The sequence below is a fragment of the Gavia stellata genome, chromosome 20 (assembly GCF_030936135.1).
Source record: "Gavia stellata isolate bGavSte3 chromosome 20, bGavSte3.hap2, whole genome shotgun sequence".
Lineage (NCBI taxonomy): Eukaryota > Metazoa > Chordata > Aves > Gaviiformes > Gaviidae > Gavia > Gavia stellata.
The window spans coordinates 15397182-15405704 of NC_082613.1; positions in this window are offsets into that span (position 1 = coordinate 15397182).

Below are 8523 nucleotides of genomic sequence, written 5' to 3' on the forward strand. Positions count from 1 at the left end.
CTGAGGACTTCCTTAAATAACCTCACTGGGTGAAAAAGTGTCCTTACCTTCACTTCCACACAGAAAAGCAGAGGCAGAGTGAGAAGTGACTGCGGATTTTTAGTGTCCACATCAACTTTTCTGGAAGTATCTGCTCTCCCTGTGCAGAGGCCAGATAACAGAGTAAATGGATTGTGGACTGATGCAGTGCCTAGATCTCAACAATTAAATAGTTTGAAATGCTCAAAAAAAGAGGGGCATCTGACGGGAGCATTAATTACTGATAACGTGAGCCTTCCCTTTGAATACTTTTTGCTGGTGCTTGCCGCAGAGCAGACCTCCCCAGTTCCCCACACCTCCCCAGGTTGATTTTGTTTCTTGCTTATATGTGTTCAGCATCACAGAAAACAGCCTGTGGCATTTGTAGAGAGACTACAAAGGGCTCAGCAGGTTACCTCTGTTATAGCCACATACATCCCTTAGACTTGGGTCAGCCAACAAACCCTTCTCTCCCCGGGGTGCTGCGATGCAGAGAAGCCACACGCCTCTCTAATGTGATGTGAAACCAACAAACCTACCTTCTCTTACCAAGCTCCTATAGCTAATAAGGGGCAAGGAGGCAAAAGCACATGTATTAATGCAGCAGGCTGACAAACACAGCTGCTGACAGAAACGGAATAGAAGAAATCATCAAGGGAGCAGAATAATAACCTAGCCAGGAGATAATAATAAAAGCCTGATAGCACTCACACAGGTCTATATAATGTATTTGTCACTGGCCTCCTTCCTCTCTGGGTGTTGGTAATAGGGGACAAATGGCACGTTGATTTCTGAAGAGCGCCTTGCTGTATAAACCATGGGGGCTGGCCACTAAGGGAGGAATATCTCATCCGCTTTCTTCAGTGCAGCCCTCTGGCCACCATGAGCTCGTGCTACATATAGCACAGCATGCAATGGGGATAGTGGGACCTTATCCCGGACACGTCAACACCACCATGAATCTTCGTCCAGAACTCGGTGCAAACATCAACCACTTCAGACACCCAGAACATCTGGGAAACCTCTGGCTTTTCTGTGTCTTTAGCCACCATTATTCAGGCTTTCCATGGGGACAGAGGCTCTGGAAGCCATCTAAGGTAATGTCTCTGCAGCATCCCGAGCTGTAAGCACGACATATCTCAAGAAAGAGCATTCTAATACAAGTTTTCTTGCGCAGGGGTTTTGAGTGCTTCAGCTAAGTAAATACCCCAACACTGAGGTCCTTAACCAGACTGATGCTCAGAGCAGCCCCCAATTAAACTTTTCCCTAGGGTTATACCAGTGGGCTGCAGGACATGGCAGGAGCGACAGAGCAGCTCTGTGTACAGACCAGGCAGAGGCAGACACCACAGCACTTTAACCAGTCAGAGCAAATTCATAGTTCAACACCAGGATTAACAACATATATCACATTTAAAGTCCTTAATGTGTGTGGCTAGGCATATTAGCAGAAGAATATGAAATTAGTGCCATAGCAGCAGGCACAAATTATTCAGAGACTGTCCTTCCCTGCAACAACCAGCAGAGCAGCACGCTTTCAGTTGGTTTAGGGTAGGAATATGGAGCACCCGCAAATCTGTACCCAGCCCACGTCCAGCACAAAGCAACTGAGTCCTACGGGGCTGAACAGTAATAATGAATAGGAGTGCTTAGAATCTAGAGAGCTTTATGTTTTTCAGGCACTCTACAAAACCCTGTGAAACCCAGGCCTCCCAACAGCACATCCCAGGGAGGCAATTCCCACATTTCACCCAGAAGGGAACTCAGCAATAGGGAGAGCCCATGCCTTTTTCTGGCCTCATCAGAACTAGTGTCCAAACGATGAGCTTGATGGCGTGGATCCCCAAGGTGTTGAGAGAGTCCTCAGCCCCAGTGCTGGGCGCTGTACAAATCCAGAAGACCTGTGGGCCAGGATGTTACTCGCTCATTCAACAACCAGTCTGGCAGCTTAGCCAAAACAGTGGAGCTTTCTGAACTTCTGAACAGAATTGGGTCAGTTCCTTGCTGAGGGGTGAGACCAGAAACTCCAGGGTCCGGCTGCACTGCCACAGCTCTGCTGCTGCCTGATCCCAGGCAGCTCCTTCAGTAATGCTGTGCTTAAAATGAACCTCCCAAATGAACCAGCTCACCTGGACATAGCTCAAGGATTTCTAGCATGGAAACACACCCTGAAATACACACCTCCTTCCTCCACCACTTTACCTGGCTGCTTTTCCTCTTACGCATTCAACAGTTCAGACTGCCCCAACAGCAGTGCAACCATGCAGCCTTCTCCAGGGAGCTTTGGGATGTCAAGATTGGCGTAGGCTTAGCCCAAGTGCTAGTTCATGCCCTGGGGCATGACAGGAGGGAGATTTTCCCTCCTGAACAGCTTGCGGAGTCAGAAGCATTTTGCATATTGAGTCTGATGTTAGAGCATGTCTCATACTCTTGGCTTTTTCAACACTGCGCTTAATTCCTAGAAGAAAAATGCAAGGCAGCCCCTGAGAGTGAAGTGCAAAAAGAGTTTGAAAAGATCGAATGCTGCCAGCTTAGTCCCCTGATGGCAGTTCTCCCTACCTGTCTGCAGGAGGAAAGATGTGTCAGATCACGTTTCTAAGGTTAATAAATCCCTACCTGGCTGGTGGGCAGAGGCACACCCCTTTCGTAAGGGCAGAGGGACCCATGCTCAGAGCCTCTGTTAATTGCAGCTGCATCTGTGTGCAGGCGTAGACAGCAGCTCAGCTCATAAGGCTCCAAAGCATTTTGGCTGCTTTCTCATAAAGCTGCGTGCAGGGGGGCTGCCTGGACCTCCTCTGCAGCTGGCATTGCTGCAGTCACAGGTGTAATGAGCTGCAAGACTCAGCAGCACTTCCCAGCACACAGCTGTGTGGCACTGGCTGTCAGAGATCTTGGAGCCCCATAGCAAGTGCAGTAACCCAATGTTGGGGTGGCAGAGACAGGGACCAGCCCTCTACAGCTTGTTTCCAGGGGAAGCGCAGCAAATAGCAGCTGGAAAGCTGAGGTACACCTGCAGCATCCATCCATCTGCAAGTGAGCTACAGGGAGGAGCTCTAAGATTACTCGGCAGACCTGGCAATTAAGCAATGGTGGCAGGCTTGTAAACCTCTTTTCTCACTCCAGTGTACCTTTATTTTTGTTCCAGTCACTAGGGAGGATAAAGGACATTTGGTTAAGGTATTACACGCACAGTGGTAAACAGCAGACACAGTACGTCAGCAATACTCTGCTGCAATGTAAGAATGACCGTATGTGTCTGCCTAATGATGTCTTGTAGGTAGTTAGGGAGAGACTAAAAGAAACCAGGGAAGCATAAAGTGATCTTTCTCTCAAAACCCTGCCTCACTTTTGGCAGTCGGCAAAGCAGGAGGTGTCAGAGCCAGAGACTGTGCCTGCACTGCCAGGTTTGATAGGCACCGATGGCTTCTCATCACTCTCAGGACATGTTTATGCCAATGAGGAGGAGTTTAATTAGGCACTGCAAGAAAAAGTACTTCTGTAGCATTGTACTCCACACCTTAGACGGCTGTGAGATGCTTTTGCAAAGATATCTCCTGGGGTGTAATCAAAGACTCCAAACTTCAGCCGTATAATCACTTCTGAAACCCATAAAATTAAATGACAGTTCACAGAGGAAGATGAGAAATAAAAAAGAGTCACCGAGAGAAAATATCTGTGTCTACATGAACCTGAGGAGGATGCAATTAGGCACTGACAGGATGTAAGGGATTGTCACTGGCTTTTAAAAGACAGTGGAGCAGGACCACTTTGTCGGTGATCCCAATTCTTCTTACGCATCCCGAGAGCAAACTAGGTTAAGCATCACATAGATTAGTTCCCTAACTTGCAATAACGACCATGTGAATCTGCACCTCTGCTGTACATCAAACCTTGTGTAGACTGACAGCAACATCAGGCTGTGCATTTGAAAGGTGAAATATTTGCAAGTGCGGGCAAGGGCGAGCAGCAAAGCCTATTCCTGATGACAGGCAGGAAGGGAAATAGCTGTGTTAATCAGGAGCACTGCTAGAATGCTTAACAACTGTCCCCAGGTGTTACAGGGCATCTTGAGAAACAAGGGTTAAAAGAAATCCCCTTGCACCCGGTGCCGCAATAAACATACCTGCTTTATAACTCTTTGTGAGTTGTGAAGTTTGTTTCCACATGTCACAGGCTGAAATACTGAACATCAGAGTTCAGCAGGTCATCTCTTATTGCGGAGCTAAAAGGCACTGAAACTATGTGGAATGAGAAGGAATTTTTTTTTTTTTTTTTTTTTTTAAAACATCTGGTTACCTGCTTCCACTCTGGAGGAAAGGAGGTGAACGCAGGAGCTGGCCAGGTTCTGGTGATCCCAGGGGCACTAGACATGGACACCCTCCCTGAAAGGCAGATGGGAACAAAGGCACAAAGAAAAGAAGTCACCGGTAAAAATACAGTACTTCATCCTTCTTTCCTAACACCCATCCAAATGTCTCTCTGCTGCTTTAATAATAGCACATGAAAACCAGAGCTGGATGTGCTTACTGTTAAAAGCAATCTACTCATCTGCACATCTCCTCTCATCAAGGGCTTCACCACATGCTTTCATTCCTGCTATGTCTTCTAATGGTTCCCATGAACATATTCAGCCCCTACAGATCTTCACAAAACGCTGCCTTTGTCTGCTTGTAGCAGGAATTCAGCATTTGGGCTGCACAACTGGCTACAGAAGAACCTGCCTTCACTGCAGAACTGAACAAGGTCCAGCCACAGATTTAGCAATTTTTTAGATTTTTTGTTTAATTAACAGAACCTGTGTGATTTTATCCACATCAGATGGCAATGCCGCCACTAGGCAGTAAGAGACAACAGGGTCCCTGTTAGTTTAGCCTGTCTATAGATGAGATAAATGAGCATATAATCTTGGTGCATCAGAGTCCTACTCTGATGAAATTTAATGTCACAAAGGGACATCGGGGTCATCTAGTCTGACCTCCACATCATAGACTTCCCTGTGCTCACATTTGAACTAGGCTGTACCCCTAATAAAAACATCCAGCTATTATTTTTCAATTTATGTGATGGAGAAACCTTCACTCATTGTTTTAACAAGGTTGTCCTTCGTTAAAAAAAAACATAAACCTTATTTGTAGTACGATTACATTTATCCTGTGCTTTTAGTTTCAGATCTTACTGTACCTCTAGTATTAAATTTATCTACCTTATTTGGTCACTTTGGGATCACTCATCCTTAACCTTCCCTTGGCTAAGTTTAACTGATTGAACTTCTGGAGTTATTCACCACCCTAACTTTATCTCATTAACTAATCTTTCTTCTTGTATATCTCTAAACGTCTCCTCCAATTTAGGAGAATCCTTCTTAAATTGTGGCTGTTATTGAACACTATTTCTGGCTGGCACATTGCTGTGGACCTTCACACCGGGTGCTGATTACCCTCATGCCTTCCATGTCTTCCTGCTTCACACCCCGATCGTGTCTCCACTATGGCTACAGCCTTTACTCCAGCAGAAATGACTTCACATCCATCCCTATTACAATGCATGTTAGAATCATAGAATGGTTTGGGTTGGAAGGGACCTTAAAAGATCACCTAGTTCCAACCCCCCTGCCATGGGCAGGGACACCTTCCACTAGACCAGGTTGCTCAAAGCCCCGTCCAACCTGGCCTTGAACACTTCCAGGGTTGGGGCATCCACAACTTCTCTGGGCAACCTGTGCCAGTACCTCACCACCCTCATGCTGAAGATTTTCTTCCTAGTAACTATTCTAAATCCTCTTTCAGCTTAAAGCCATTACCCCTTGTCCTGTCACTACATGCCCTTGTAAAAAGTCCCTCCCCAGCTTTCTTGTTGCCCCCCTTCAGGTACTGGAAGGCTGCTAGAAGTTCTCTGCAGAGCCTTCTCTTCTCCAGGCTGAACAACTCCAACTCTCTCAGCCTGTCCTCATAGGAGAGGTGCTCCAGCCCTCTGATCATCTCCGTGGCCTCCTCTGGACTCACTCCAACAGGTCCAGGTCCTTCTTATGTTGGGGGCCCCAGAGCTGAACACAGTACTCCAGGTGCGGTCTCACGAGAGCAGAGTAGAGGGGGAGAATCGCCTTCCTCGACCTGCTGGTCACCCTTCTTTTGATGCAGCCCAGGATATGGTTGGTTTTCTGGGCTGCAAGTGCGCACTGCTGGCTCATGTTGAACTTCTCGTCAACCAACACCCCCAAGTCCTTCTCCTCAGGGCTGCTCTCAATCCGTTCTCTGCTCAGCCTGTCTTTGTGCTTGGGATTGCCCTGACCCGCATGTAGGACCTTGCACTTGGCCTTGTTGAACTTCATGGGGTTCGCACAGGCCCACCTCTCGAGCCTGTCAAAGTCCCTCTGGATGGCATCCCTTCCCTCCAGTGTGCTGACTGTGCCACACAGCTTATTGTTTGCTTATGCCCAGTTTCCCAAATAAGTCAGGCTGCTTTATAACAGCAATAAGAGTCTCCATCATCTCCCCAGGTCTTTCTGCTGCCTGAAGCTTTATCTGTGATAATTTTATATTTTCTCCTGGGTCATCAATACAAATATTAAATAGCACAGAGCACATGTAGCAGTCCTTGTAGGACCTCATTACAACACCCTTCTGAACATGAACATGGACTCCCAGCTCACAGGTGATATGTAGATATTCATCACCTGGAAAGTTTTCCATCTATTTAACATGTGCCATGTTGAACCCATAATTGCAATTAATCAAGGAAAAAATTTTCCTCACTGTCATCATGGTGCTTACAATGACAGACAAGCAACACGCAACCCCTTTGCAAAGCACATGCGTACAATTACTGAAAGCATTAAACTTGTAATTAATAGAGAAGCACTAATGCAACCAGAGGAAAAATTTTGATAATAGCTGAAATGCACCTTGCCATTTCAAAGCCCTTAAAGGAGTAAATATGAAACCTACTGCTCAGTTGAGGCATCCTTCCACTCAAGCTAGAGTTGGTTCATCTGATTGGATATCGTCACAGAATCATTAAGGTTGGAAAAGACCTGTAAGATCATCAAGTCCAACCATCACCCCAACCCCACAATGCCCACTAAACCATGTCCCGCAGTGCCACGTCTACATGTTTTTTGAACACGTCCAGTGATGGTGACGCCACCACCTCCCTGGACAGCCTCTTCCAATGCCTGACCACTCTCTCAGTAAATAGGTTTTTCCTAATATCCAGCCTGAACCTCCCCTGGCACAACTTGAGGCCATTTCCTCTTGTCCTGTCACTTCTCACTTGGGAGGAGAGACCAACACCCACCTCACCACAACCCCCTTCCAGGTAGTTGTAGAGAGCGATGAGGTCTCCCCTCAGCCTCCTCTTCTCCAGACTGAAGACTAATAAAATAGTTTTTTATTCTGTAAGTATCGCAGGAGGCAGCCAATGTTGCCCAGCACAGCAAGTCTACCTTGGCAAGCCTGTATCTTCTTACCTTCTCGCTTTCTGGTTTCCCTCCCACAAATTGCTGAAAATATTTTCTTCTCAAATGTCTTCCTGGAATAACCTGCCTTCCCTGTCTTACTCTGAAGGAATAAGAACATCTGATTTGGTGCAGCCTGAAGTCAGTAATATGATCTGCCATCCCTTCTGCAGGAAAAGGAAGGTACTAGGAGAGCTGGAAGGTAAATATCCACTGCAAATCTTTCAAAAGAGGGAGGAATTTTCTAGGGGAGAGAATCAGCAAAATGAATGTCAGTCTTTAAAAAACAGACTGCTACTTTTCAGCTTCGTCTGTGTAGAGGGAGCACTGAACTAGGGAGCTGTAGGCACTGGATTTGATGTCTGAGTGACAGCAGACTAGAGATGCTGGAATAATAAGGAGGCATCTTGAACGATCAACAATATCTGAAAATCACAGGAAGTTGGAAGAAAAGGAGTGAAAACAAAGCAAAAAAAAAGGATACAGGGGAGCAGATGGCTGATAAACTACTCCCTTGTGACCGTGCAATGAGAGAGTAGATTCCAGAAGAGTGTATTAAGAAGGTATTGAGACTTATGAACATGGGGATGATTTTTTTTTAGTATGTAGTTTTTAAAAAAAGCCCCACTAACCTTATCTTGATGCTCTAGATCCTGACACCTTGACTGAAAGTCACTGGGGCAGGGAGAATATCTGTGAGCCATACCTTCTGCCAGAATGCTTCAACTTACTAGCAGGATACTCAGCAGCATCACTTTGCACCTGTGCCAATGTCAGAGTGAAACAACAATCACATTGATTTCAATTATCCTTTGCAGGTGTGAGGCTTAATGCTTAGATTTGTCTCTGGCTTGCAATGTTCAAAACAGGTTCACACAGCGCAACTTTAGCATAAATGTATTTCAATAAAGGTAATAAAGAAGGAATCTTTATTTCTTTTAGTACTTGCTTAAACTTCACTCTTGGGCAATATCCCAGTGGGCAGGCAAGGCCATAGATCAGCCTCCCGGGCTCACCGCACGGCTGGAGGAAATGAGCTTTCATTCCCCACA